This window comes from Hypanus sabinus, chromosome 31 (genome assembly GCF_030144855.1).
Source record: "Hypanus sabinus isolate sHypSab1 chromosome 31, sHypSab1.hap1, whole genome shotgun sequence".
Classification (NCBI taxonomy): domain Eukaryota; kingdom Metazoa; phylum Chordata; class Chondrichthyes; order Myliobatiformes; family Dasyatidae; genus Hypanus; species Hypanus sabinus.
Genome location: NC_082736.1, coordinates 32,987,001 through 33,001,269, shown reverse-complemented (window position 1 = coordinate 33,001,269; position 14,269 = coordinate 32,987,001). Strand labels below are relative to the sequence as shown.

The window sequence follows — 14,269 nt, the reverse complement described above, 5'->3', positions numbered from 1 at the left end:
GCTGGTGCATCAACAACAAATCAGACAAAATCTTGAAACCTTTTCCCCCTGATGAGATTGTAGAAAGGGCAATGTCAAAAACTGGAAAAAGAATGCGTTACAAATTATTGGAAGCAAATTGCGAACACTTTGTTAATTTTGTTCGTTATGGAATAAATATATCATATCAGGTAAGTGTGAAGCATGATTGGGGTGGGGGTCAGGGGGCACATTTCTCCCACCCGGAATCTATCGAAATATACAGGACATGTTACAAGGGGGGGTTCCATGTTTAGTGGCTTTATGAAACAGGAATGACAGGGAGATTCCACTCAGCCCACTAGGGTTCGGGTTGGAGAAAAGGCTTGACCAGTATCAGAATCACAATGAATATCACTGACTGGGATGGCATCAAATTGTGTCGCCCTATGGCAGGAGTACAGTGCAAAGACACAAAAATTACCAAAGTAGAACCTAGAAGAGTAAAGCACAGGAACAGGTCAGTCAGCCCAAACACTCTGCCTAAATAATTAAATTAGTAATCAAATGGCCAACTAAACTTTTCCTTCTAACTACACAATGTCCACATATCCTGCTACTTCCTTTACAATCATGTGTCAATCTCAATGCTCCTATTGTTTGTGCCATGACCACCCCCGCAGTACATGCCAGTGATGTAACTGGCTGAGTCAACATCATTCTGATACCTTCTTGTGACCCTGCACATTGGAGCCACCATTCCAGGGGGCAATGTTACCGATGTGAATGTTCACCACCATGTAATGGTAGAAATTTCTAAGAGTCTTTGGTGATATGTGAAATCTACTAATGAAGAGGAGCTGCTGAGGTGCCTTCTTCTTGAAGTCGCACACCCTTTCCACTGGTGACCCCTCAATGAGAACTGGTGTGTGTTCGCCTGACTTTATCTCCCAGAAGTCCGATTATCAGTTCATTGGTCTGACTGACGTTGGGTGCAAGGCTGTCGTCGCTGTGACACCACTCAACCAGCTGATCTGTCTCACAGCTGTAGGTCTCCTTGGTGCCAGATGAGATTCTGACAACAGTGGTACCGTTGGCTAATTTATTGATTGCGTTTGAGCTGTGTTTACACCAGTCACTTGAAACAGTTTTATTGCTTTTTCACTGTAATTTGTGTATTCTTTATCCACAGGCTATTTCTGTTAGAGGTTTAATTGGTGGATTTATTGGTGCCTGTGTTCTCAGCGGATTGGCTGTGTCAAGTGCTCCTGTACTTGCTGCCGTGTCTCTCATTGCTGATCATATTTATTCAAGCTGCCACTGGAAGTAACTGCTGATGCGTAAAGGAGGTGCTGGGCTGGTGTAAACAGGAACCAACAGTCCATAAATAAAGAATCTAATTAACTCCATTGACTGAGTTGTCGTCGCTGCTGCAATATCGGAAATTTGGTACCTTTGGGTCGATTGGTTCCAAATACAGTCGTACGATGGTCCATGCAGATAGATTTTAAAACTCAATCCATGGCTCAACAAGTCCACCCTTTCCACCCGATCGAATGTGTTAAGGAACCGGAATTCCAGCTCGATGAGCTTCATACAGGAACCGGAGGAAGTGATTGATAGGAGCTACAGGGAAGTAGTCACCTCTAAGTTGTAGTAGGTAGGCAAATGGGTGACTGTCAGGAGAGGGAAGGGAAATGGGCAGCCAGTGCAGAGTACCCTTGTGGCTGTTTCCTCAACAATAAGTATACACCATTTCGGATACTGTTGAGAAGGTCGACCTACTGGGGGAAGCTGCAGTGACCAGGACACTGGCATGGAATCTGGAGCTGTGGCTCAGAAGGAAAAGGAGTCAAAGAGAACTGGAATATTGATTTGGGGATTCCATAATTACAGGAGTAGACATGATATCCTGTGGATGTGATGGAGACATTCCAGTAGGTATATTACCCTCCCAGGTGCCAGGGTCAGGGATGTTTCACATTAGGTCTGAGATATTCTTAAGTGGAAGGGTTAGCAGCCAGAAGTCAAAGTTCCAGTAAATTTATTACCAAAGCTCATATATATCACCATATATAACATTTTCTCATGGGCGTACTCAATAAACCTATAATAGAATAATAACCATCATATAATCAATAAAAGACTGCACCAACCTGTTCAACCAGTGTGCAAAAAGCAACAAGCTGTGCAAATACAAAAAGGAAGAAGAAAATTAATGAATAAGAAATAAATATGAAGAATATGAGATGAAGAGTCATTGAAAGTAAGTCCATAGGTTGTGGGTACATTTCAATGATGGGGCAAGTGAAGTTGAATGAAGTTATCCCTTTTGGTTCAAGAGCCCAATGGTTGAGGGGTAACAACTGTCCCTGAGCCTGATGGTGTGAGTCCCAAGGCTCAAGAGTTTTTTGCCCGATGACAGCAGCGAGAAGAGAGGACGTCCTCGGTGGTAGGGTCCCTGACGAGGGGTCCTGCTGCAACGCTCCATTTGCAGTACATGTGCTCAGTGGTGGGGAGTGCTTTATCCATGATGAACTGGACCATATTCACTACATACTGCAGGATTTTCTGTTCAAGGGCATTGGTGTTTCCATACCAAGCTGTGATGCAGCCAGTCAACATACTCTTCACTACACATCTACAGAAGTGTGTCGAAGTTTTAGACATCATGCTGAATCTTTACAGACTCCTAAGGAAGTAGAGGAGCTGTTGTGATTTCTTCATGATTGCATTTATACTCCAGGCCCATATTGGCACCAATGACATAGGTAAGAAAAGTGAGGAGGCCCTGAAGAGAGAATATGGGCTGGGTAGAAAGCAGAAAAGCTGGACCTCCAGGGTAGCAAACTCTGCAATGCTGCCTGTGCCACATGCCACTGAGGGTAAGAATAGGGCAATTTGGCAGATGAATGCATGACTGAGAAACTGGTGCAGGGAGCAGGGTTCCAGATTTCTAGATAATTGGGATCTATTCCGGGGAAGGAATGACCTGTATAAAAGGGAATGGGTTACACCTGAACCTGAGGGGGATCAATATCATGGCAGGCAGTTTTGTTAGAGCTGTTGGGGAGGTTTTAAGCTAAGCTGGTGGAGGGATGGGAACAGGAGTGTTAAGGCTGAAGCAGAGGCAATGTGCAGTGAGGCTGCCAAGAAGGACAAGCAGTTGACATGATAGGGCAAAATTGCAGTCAGTAGAATAAGTTGCAGTATAAAGGAGGGAATGTTGAAAAAGTTGATTGATACAGGACTGGAGGTGTTATATTTGAATGCACATACTATACGGAATATGGTAGATGATTTTATAGCACAGCTGGAGTTTGGCAGGTATGACATTGTGGGCACCAGTTATAACTGAAGGAAGATCATAGTTGGGAACTTCATATCCAAGAATACACATTGTTTGGAAAGTACAGGCAGGTAGGCAGATGGACTGGTGTGACTCTCCTAGTAAAAAAAATTATATCAGATACTTAGAAAGAGTTGGCATAGGATTGGAAAATATAGAATGAAGAAAACACAAGGGTAAAAAGATCCTGATGGGAGTTATATACAGGCCTCTGAACAGAAGCCAGGACGTGGGCTACAAATTATATCGGAAAATAGAAAAGGCATGTCAAAAGGGGAATGTTACAATATTCATGGGGGGGGGGAATTCAATATGCAGGCAGATTGGGAAAACCATGTTGGTGCTGGATCCCAGGAGACAGAATTTGTAGAATGCTTATAAGATGGCTTTAGATAGCTCGTGTTCAACCCCACTAGGGGATCAGCTACTCTGGATTGGTTGTTGTGAAATGAACATGATTTAATCGGGGAGCTTAAGGTAAAGGAACCCTTAGGAGGCAGTGATCAGATGATAGAATTCACTCTGCAATTTGAGAGGGAGAAGAAAAAGTCAGATGTATCAGGATCACAGTGGAGTAAAATGAATTACAAAAGCTTGAGAGAGGAGATGGCCAAAGTTGATTATAAGGAATACTAGCAGGAATGATGGTAGAACAGCAATGGCTGGTATTTCTGGGGGGAATTCAGAAGGTGTAGGATAGATACATCCCAAAGAAGTAGTATTCTAAAAGCAGCATGATGCAACCATGGCTGACAAGGGAAGAGAAATCCAACATAAAGGCAAAAGAGAGAGCATGTACTAGAGCAAAAATTAGTGGGAAGTCAGAGGATTGGGAGACTTTTAAAAACCAACAGAAGGCAAGTAAAATGCTATGGGGGAAGGTGGAAGATAAAATATGAAGGTAAACCAGCCAATAGTATAAAATTGGATACCAAAACTCTTTTTTTCAGATGTATAAAGAGTAAAAAAGTGTTGGTAGATATGGGACCACTGGAAGATGACACTGGAGAGGTAGTAATGAGGGACAAGGAAATGGTGGATGAACTGAAGAAGTATATGGCATCTGCCTTCACTATGGAAGACACTAACTGTTTGATGGATGTTCAAGAGTGTTGGGGGTAGAAATGACTGCAGTTGCTGTTACTAAGGAGGTTCTTGGGAAACGGAAAGGTCTGAAGGGAGGTAAGTCACCTGGACCAGATGGACTACACCTCGGGATTCTGAAAGAGGTGGCTGAAGTGATTGTGGAGGCATTAGTAATGATATTTCAAGAATCAATAGATTTTGGCATCTGGTTGGAGGCTACACAAATGGAATATAAGGCCACAACCTGTGCAACTTTATCTGCAGACTTCCTCTTGTTTGTGAGCATGGACAGAGCATTGGCTGATTGACAGGAGGCAAAGATTGGGAATAAAGCCTTTTATCATGAGAGGACATAGTTTTAAGGTGCTTGGAAGTAGGTATAGAGGAGATGTCAGGGGTAAGTTTTTTTACGCAGAGAGTGATGAGTGTGTGGAATGGGCTGCCAGAAGTAGTGGTGGAGGCAGAAATGATAGAGTCTTTTAAGAGACTCCTGGATGGCTACATGGAGCTTAAAAAAAGAGGGCTATGGGTAAAGCCCAGGTAGTTCTAAAGTAGGGCTATGGTCGGCCCAGCTTTGTGGGCTGTATGTTTTCTATGTTTCTTTTCTGATTGGCTGCCAGTGACGAGTGCTGTTCCACAGGCGCTGGTGTTGGGACCGTTTATTTTTACATTGCATGTCAATGATTTGGATGATGGATTTAATGGCTTTTTGGCTAAGTTTGTGGACAATACAAAGATAGGTGGAGGGACAGGTAGAGCTGAGGAAGCAGGAAAGGTGCAGAAGGACTGAGACAGATTAGGAGAATGGACAAAGTGGCAGATGGAATACAGTATTTGGAAGTGTATGGTCATGCACTTTGATAGAAGGAATAAAAGCACGGACTATTTTCTAACCAGGGAGAAAATTCAAGAAATCCAAGGTGCAAAAGGATTTGGGAGTCCTCATACAGGATTCCCTAAAGGTTAACTTGTAGGCTAGTTTGGGGTGAAGATGTCAAATACAATGTCTGCATTCATTTTGAGAGGAGTAGCTACAGATTAATTGGTCATTGTAAGTTTGTCCTGTGATGAGGCTAGGATTAAATTGGGGGTTGCTGGGCGATGCAGCTTGAAGAGCCAGAAGGGACTATTCCTCAATGCCCCAATCAAGCAATCAATCAATAAATAAATGCACCAATGTAATGCTGAGGCATTATAAAACACAGATGAGGCCTCACTTGGAGTACTGTGAACAATTTTGTCCCATTTATAAAAGGATATGGTGACATTGGAGAGGGTCCAGAGAGAAGCAGTTGATAGCTCTGGGCTTCTACTCACTGGAATTCAGAAGAATGGTGGTGGTGGGGGGTGGAAATCAAATTGAAACCTATTGAATATTGAAAAGCCTAGATACAGTGGATATTGAAGGATGTTTCCAAAGGTGGAGGAGTCCAGGAGCAGAGGGTACAACCTCGGAACATAGGGAAATCTATCTATAACAGATAACAGGAGGAATTTCTTTTGCCAGAGGGTGGTGAATCTGTGGAATTTGTTGCCACAGGAAGCTGTGAAGGCGAGGTCGTTGGATGTATTTAAGGTGAGGTTGATTGGATCTTGATTATTCAAGGCATCAATAAGGAGGAAGGATGATTGAATTGAATGGATTTTATTTCTTACATCTTTCACACACATGAGGAATAAAAATCTTTACATTACGTCTCCGTCTAAATGTGCAATGTGCAATCGCAGTAATTTATAATAATTTATAATGAATAGAACAGTCAATGTAATATAGAGTACACTCAAATCAGCTTGATTTCATCAGTCTGATGGCCTAGTGGAAGAAGCTGTCCCGGAGCCTGTTGGTCCTGGCTTTTATGCTGCGGTACCGCTTCCCGGATGGTAGCAGCTGGGATAGATTGTGGTTATGATGGCTTGGGTCCCCAATGATGCTACGGGCCCTTTTTACACACCTACCTTTGTAAATGACCTGAAGCATGGGAGGTTCACAACTACAGATGTGCTGGGCTGTCCACCTCACTCTCTGCAGAGTTCCACAATTATGGGAGGTACAGTTTCCATACCAGGTACTGATGCAGCCAGTCAGGGTGATCTCAATTGCGCCCCTGTACAAAGTTCTTTTTTTTTGGTAATTTATTTTTTATTGAAGTTCATCATCAAACAAACATTTCCATAAGATGTATTTCAGATACTGTACATACATATCATATAGTCATATTTGACATAAATCTCCACGGAATATTTATCTGAGGTATTAACTTATAGAAAAGAGAGGAAAGAAATAACAAGCAAAAAGAGAAAACTATGTACTAGTAGGGAGTGATCTTTTGTTTTACAATATATTCATTGATTTGTGAGAATAAAATCAGGCCTAGAAGGTGTAATGTAGTAAAACATTTTCCCCAGTATGAATCAAATTGTTTCAACTTACGATTAACAGATACTGTTATCTTCTCCATTTTGTAAATGTCCATTTTAATTTTCATCCATGCGTTTAAAGTTGGGCTCTCCTGGTGAGAGTCTTTATACCAGCCACCAGCAGTATATTCATTAAATATTTATCTCCTTTCAACCATTCTTGAGGTATATGCCCAAAATATATGGTCTTACTTTCTGAGGGTATTTCACATTTCAAGATGTCTTGTAGGGCCTTGTGTATCCCACTCCAATAGTCTTTGATAACGGGGCATTCCCAGAAAATATGATAACGGTTTGCATTTTGATTTCCACAGTTTCTCCAGCAAACAGGGAGGTTACTACCATAATCGGATTTCTGAGAGGGTGTAATAAAATATCTTATCAAGTTTTTCCATACGAACTCCCTCTATTTCTGTGAACTGGTACACTTCCATTGATACCTCCATATTATTGTTCTTTCTTCCTCAGATATAATTAGCCCTCCTTTCTTCTCCCATTTTGCTTTAATGTATGAAGTCGAATATGTTTTAAGATTTGACAAACCCTTATACATCCTTGAAATGATTCTATTACCATTATCTGAACTATATGCTTTTCTAAATAGCTCTATCAAATGTGTACTTGCCTTGGTTACGTTCTTAACTGTCCTATTAACATACTGTCGCATCTGTAAATACCGATAAAAGTCTTGTTTTTCTATTAAGTGTTTCTCTTTAAGCATTTTGAAACTGAACAGTGTTCCTTCTTTCATTATATTGCAAAGAACTGTTATTCCTTTAGCTGTCCAGTCCTTCAATCTAGCATCCAGTTTATTCGGCGTAAAATCCAAGTCAAATGCACACCAATATCTCCCTCTAATTTACATTTTTTATAATAGTTTTCCATATTTTAAGAGTCCATTTCACTCATGGGTTATCAATAGTATTTATGTAACAGTTGGTTGAGAGAGTGGTGTTGCACCAACAATCTTGCACTCAACGTCAATAGATCAAAGAGTTGACTGTGGACTTAAGAAATGATAGAACGAAGGGACATGAACCAATTCTCAGAGAAGGATCGGAAATGGAGAGAGTAAATAATTTCAAGTTCCTCAGAAAGGTGGCATCCATTATTAAGGACCCCCTTTACTGAGGACATGGCCTCCTAGAACATAAGACCATAAGATATAGGAGCAGAATTAGGCTCCACCATTTCATCACTGCTGATCCAGTTTTCCTCTCAGCCCCAATATATCTGCCTTCTCCCCGTATCCCTTCTTGCCCTGATCAATCAACAATCTATCAACTCTGCCTTAAATACACATAAAGACTTGGCCTCCACAGCCGCCTTTGGCAAAGAAATCCACAGAATCACCACCCTCTGACTAAAGATATTCCTCCACATCACATCACCAAGGAATTCCTCTAATTGTTCTGAATACAGGCCCAGAGTCATCAAATGCTCTTCACAAGACAAGCCATTTAATCCTGGAATCATTTTCGTGAACCTCCTTTGAACCCACTCCAGTTTCAGCACATCCTTACTAAGAACCGCGGCCCTAAACTGCTCACAATACTCCAATATGCCTCACCTGTGATGAGAGTCCTTGATGAAGACGCTTTGCACCCAGACACTGGGGTATCCGAAGCAAGGTTCGAACTGGATCTGAGCACAAAACAAACATTCGGCGACATCGTGATTGAGCACTGAATCCAAGCTCAGGTGTTCCTTAAATAATTCTTGGTGCCGAATGCATGATCATCTAAGCTCTTAAAGAGGCCGTGCCAGATATCCCTACGCCAGAGAGTTAGAGTGTTTAAATCTCGGAAGCTGCCGTGGTTGGGAGCATCTCATAACAGGATCCCCTCGCCTACAGCCAACTCTGTATAGCCTTGGTTGCTGGAAGCGGCAGTGGTGGTAATCGTGGATGAGAGTCGGATTCAGGATATCTCGAAGAGTATGCAAGTTCTGAAGTCTTTTCACCACGAAGACCTGTCCCTCCTTGATAAACCTGGCCTGCAGTGGGGCTGATGGTGGTGGGGCTAAGGGGCAGGTGTAGACAGGTTTTAATTTAGAGATGTGCAAGGTGGGATTGATCTTTAGGGTCTTAGGCAGATGCAAACATTAGGCAACGTCACTAGTATGCTTATGATCGAGCACTGAACCTGGTAAACAGTTTACTTTCCTCGGGATGTTAAAGGGACCAGTAAACTTGGGTGCAAACTTTCTAGATTCGACTCAGAGAGGCAAATCATGAGTGGACAGCCTGACCTGTCACCCAGCCTATAAAGGTTAGATCCTCGGAGATGTTGACAGCCAGGAACATAAAGCTGCCTATCTTTTTCACTGCTGACTCCTTGATAAGAACTGGAGTATGTTCCGTCGAATTCCCCTTCCTGAAGTTCACAATTAATTTCTTGATCTTACTGAAGTTGAATGCAAGGCTCTCTGAGATCTCCATCTCAGAGGCTGATGTCAGGCTGTCTTTCAGGAGGGTGCACCCTTACAAGATGGCAGGCCCTGATGGAGTACCTGGTAAAGCTCTGAAAATTTGTACCAACCAACTGGTGTGTGTATTAAAAGACATTTTCAACTTCTGAGTGCTACTGTGGGAAGGTTCCACCTATTTCAAAAGGGCAACAGTTATAAGAAGAGAAGTGTGAACATGAGGAAATCTGCAGATGCTGGAAATTCAAACAACACACACAAAATGCTGGTGGAACACAGCAGGCCAGGCAGCATCCATAGGAGAAGCACTGTCGACTTTTTGGGCTGAGACCCTTCATCAGGACTAACATTATGATCGAGCACTGAACCTGGTAAACGGTTTACTTTCCTCGGGATGTTAAAGGGACCAATAAATGGGTACAAACTTTCTAGATTCCACACAGAGAGGCAAATCATGAGTGGACAGCCTGACCTGTCACCCAGGCTGTTAAGCAGGTTCCTGACTTCTCCTTCAGTCTCCATTGGTCTCTGCTCTCTGGGTTGAGGCTAACTCTCTTGCCCTCATCCATTTCTGCTTGCAGCATTGGACAAGATCTTCTGCCACAGGGACCCCACCTCGGCTTCTTGTTTGGAAAGAGGGGTGGAAGATAACCAACTGGCACTTGAACAGTGACATCCGATGCACCGAGTGCTGTGAGGTGTTGAGGATGATCTCTGCCCACATCAAATGGTCACACCACTCATCAGGTCTTCCTGAGGCGAGGCTTCTCAGGGTACGTTCTGAATCTTGGTTGTTCCACTCTGTCTGGCCATTGGACTGCTGGTGAAACCCAGAGGAAAGGTTTGCTGTTGCCTCTCTCAATATGCAGAAAACCTTACAGAAATGTGATAAGAATTGTGGTCTATGATCCAAGACAATGTCCACCAGGAATCTGTGTCCTGAAGACATGGTTCAGGACAGTCTAGGCCATTTCCACACAGGAAGGTAGCTTCTCCATTGCTGAGCCTGGAGGACCTCAGTTACATAGAAAGGTTGAACAGATTAGGACTCTTTAGAACGTAGAAGACTGAGTTGTGATTTGATAGAGAAATACAAAATTGAGGGGTATAGATAGGGTGAATGCAAGCAGGCTTTTTCCACTGAGATTTGATGAGCTTACAACCAGAGCTCATGGATTAAGAGTCAGAGGTGAGAAGTTTAAGGGGACAATCCTTCATTCTCTCCACACTGACTACACTGGTCACCTCAGCCTCTCCCTGAGGGTGCAAGTCCCTAATTTCTCCACACTCTGACTACACTGGTCATTTCAGCCACTCCCTGTGGGAGCAAGTCGCTCCTTGACAGAAGATCTTCAGAGGGTCTGAGACAAGAGAGGAGGAATTCTAAAGGGGCATATTTGCCAAGAATGAGAATGCCCCAACATTCTGAATGAAGTGCAGAAACGATCCTGTAGATGTTGATCTTTAAGAATTGATTTGAATGTGGAAATAAGCCAAACGAATAGTAACTGCACAAATGAACAGCCAAGGTAACATTCAAACACCAAACTAAAATCAAACAGGGGTGTGCAGTTATGGTCCAAGTGAGGAGGGAGAGACATTGAAGCAGATTTGAACAGTTCATTGAAGTTTAATAAGGACAGTGCAGAACAAAATAATAAATGCAAGCTTATCATGGCTGTTAACTAAAACTCTCAAACTGAAAGCTAATACTGACACTGTGGCTAGGAAGCAGTTACTGAATACCAAATGATTTTGGCTCCTTCAGAGCATCAGCCTAAACTGTCGTCTTCTTTCTCAGAACAAAGATAGAGATAAGCAGAGAGCAGTGATTTTCCTGTGCTTTGGTCAAGACTGAAACGAGAGGGAGTTAAAAATCACCACAATGAAACACTGTACCACATCCAACCAGATGCTAGGGGGCGCTGCACAGGGGACTTTGTTGATAATCTTTTTTCACTACAAACGGTTCCACGCAGCATTGTGCCAACTTGTGGCCCTAAACGTTCAAAGGAAGGTCTCTAGATGTCAGCCAGACTTTCTCTCCTGGCCTGTGAGGCCTCACCTGTCAGCAGAGCCAATCAGCCTGTCAGGCATATTGTTTCTGAAGTCCTGGTCTGTCTCCACGTGCGCTTGTAGTGTTGGACCCACTGGTCAGCAGCAGGATCTCCCATGTCTTCTCTTGGTCAGAGAAGAGTGAATCCCTTCTGGCATTCAAAGGGGGCTGGGGGCATGCCAGTAGAGGACGACTGGAGGTTATTGTGGGCAATCTCTGCCAAAAACACGAGCTTGGGGAAAGCAACGAAGAGGGCAGCCTTGGAGAACAGGCCCAGAAGCACCAGAATGTCTTAGAGTGATTGAAAAGTACAGCACAGAAACAGGCCCTTCAGACCAACACACCATGTGCCTAACTTGCACTGTGACAGGGGCGTGAGCCCACAGTCGACTCCACTTCTTGCTGATCTTGGCGATCAAAGCTCTGAGGAAGATTGAAATTACTGAGGTGAGAGAGGAGGGTGACCGGGTGTTCAGTGTCATCGACCAGTCTCTCACTCGCCACAGCTGGAGGAAGGTCCCTGCATTCAAATGGTCTCTCTCTCTCCCTCAATGCTATCGAAGGTCGCTGTGTTTGAATGGTCTCTCTCACTCTCTCTCTCTCTCAGAGGATGGTGCCAGAGTTCGGGTCTTGTGCAGGGTTTAATCGACACGGTTTGTGGATTGGACACTAGTTCACGTTACGATCTGTTTTTGGTTTCTGTTTGTTCCTGTTCTGTTGCTATTTTGGGCGATTTTGATCTTAGTGGTCTGCAGGTAATGAACACTGAGCTCAACTGAAATATGCCCGAACTCTTCCGATTTTGTGTTTTATACCTGTGTTTAACGCTCTTTTGTTTTGTTTGCACGATTTCGTTGTTGTTTTGTGCGCACGGGGGTCGGGGTGTGGTTTAATGTTTTTCTTTCAATATGTTCCATGGTTTTTCCTTGTTTCGTGGGGAGGCTGAATCTCAGGGATGCATACCACAGACTTTTGTGATGAAAAATATTCTCTGAACCTGTGTGGACAGGGTCTCCAAGATCCTTCTGATTTTGTACTTTGCCTTCAAGTTTGATCTTCCAAGGAGAATCTCCTCCAACTTTTACAGCCGAACTCCATTTGTCATTTTACTTATTTATTTTTTACTTCAGAGAGTTCAGAACAGGTCTTTCCAGCCCAAGGAGCCGCACGGCCCAGCAATCCACAGGTTTAACCCCAGCCTGATCACAGGACAATTTACAATGACCTGTATAAATAATACTGGGCAGGAACAAGCTGATGGATACAAACTTTAACAGTTCATTTTGAGGACTGATCCCATGAGCAGTTCATTAGTTACCTGGAGGATGTCTGCACACACATCTATAGGAAACACTCAAACAGGACAACTACATCAGGGGCTTTTCACTTTGGGAACATCCCAACTCTGCTGTTTTCACCCCTTAGTGGAAAATGACCTTGCATTTTAATGTTCCATAGAGTATAAAACAAAATCAGAGTATCAGCGGGCAGTTTGAAACCCACTTTTCTTGGCCAGCATGGACACTTCACTATTGTCTGCTGGGCTGGGAGGAGAGAATTTTTCTGCCCAGCTCAGCATCCTGACTACAACCCAGTCTGACCAACCACAATATCCACAACAAAACCAACTTTAGTGTCATGAACACTCCACAAGTTACAAAACTGTGTGTCAGGAATTTGGTGATTGAATGGGTTGGAGCCTTCAGAAGCCCCTGGGGCGGGGGAGGGGTGGAGATGGGGAGCTTCAGGTACCTATGGGGTGTTGCTGTGTTGAAGCGGAGGGGAGTGACATTTGTCAAAGGCTCAGCATCATCGCTGTGGCAACACTGGGCTCCCAGGTATGGAGAGGGCAGTGCTGGGGAGCGCAGTGCAGTCACAGGGGTGATGCAGAGGGAATGGCAGTGAGGACAGAGCGCCACACAGCTGAATGGGTGGATAGGAATGAACGCCACGTTGTGGGAGGGGAGGTGAGGAGGGAGTTCCACGCTGCAGGTGAGGAGGGAGTGCCACAAAATCGGGGGAGCATCACCAAGAGACACTGCACTGTTGGGGAGTGGGAGCTGGACAGAGACATGGTGGTGGCGAGGGTGGGTGGGGGGAGAGAAGTGTTGATTGTTATATGAGGGAGAACAGATCAGAAGGAATAAAGAAGGGAGGAGATAGGACTGATGGGAAGCCAACAACGCTCCGATGGGCTGAGTGGCCTCGGTGCCTCAATGGAGAGTAACTCAGTGACAAGGTGTAAAGTTTTGGAGCCCTGACATCGACGGAAAGGAAACCCAGGGTCTCTGGTGGGAAGAGGATGAAGGCCCACCTTCTGTTAATGGCCCGGGCCACGATCTGTTTGTGGGATCTGACTGGGCACTGATTAATTGCCTTGTTTCACACATTAATGCACAGGACCAGGTTGAAAACCGAGAGAAATACACTCACGGACTCACTCACTCAAATCCATCCCTCAGTTGCGTCGCGCCATCCCGACTGAGCCGAAACCGCCGCCGGCCACACGCATGCGGGATAGTGGGTGACGGCCGTCGGGTGCCGGCCGCCGGCTGCCGGTCGCTGCTTTGCGCGTGCGTGACGGGGAGAAATTGCCGCCAAAACGCCGATGGCGGCGGCACGCGGGATGGCGGTTGGGGGAGGGGCGGAGGTGTGAGCGGAGGCCGAGGTGAGCCGGCGGGTAGTGAGGTGAGTGGGGTTGAGGGGAATGGGGGAGGCAATGGATGAGGGGAATTGAGGGAGATGGGGGGGCGAAGCGATTGAGGGAGATGAAGGGGCGAAGCGATTGAGGGAGATGAAGGGTGTGAAGGGAGTGAGGGAGATGGAGGGGTGTGAAGGGAGTGAGGGAGATGGAGGGCAAAGCGATTGAGGGAGATGGTGGGGCGAAGCGATTGAGGGAGATGAAGGGTGTGAAGGGAGTGAGGGAGATGGAAGGTGCAAAGAGAATGAGGGAGATGCAAGGTGCAAAGGGAATG

At 44.7% G+C, this 14,269-nt stretch overlaps 1 long non-coding RNA gene across 2 annotated transcripts in view; it reads right to left on the bottom strand.

Annotated features, from left to right (window-relative positions):
* Positions 1 to 13,786, bottom strand: part of LOC132383676 (uncharacterized) — a 36,158-nt gene extending 22,372 nt beyond the window's left edge. The window contains exon 1 of one of the 2 annotated variants that reach the window (XR_009508753.1): positions 13,740 to 13,786. This is a non-coding gene — a long non-coding RNA (uncharacterized LOC132383676). The remainder of the gene's footprint in view (positions 1 to 13,739) is intronic. The other variant, XR_009508754.1, reaches the window with a different exon arrangement.
* Between the last annotated feature and the right edge of the window lie 483 nt (positions 13,787 to 14,269).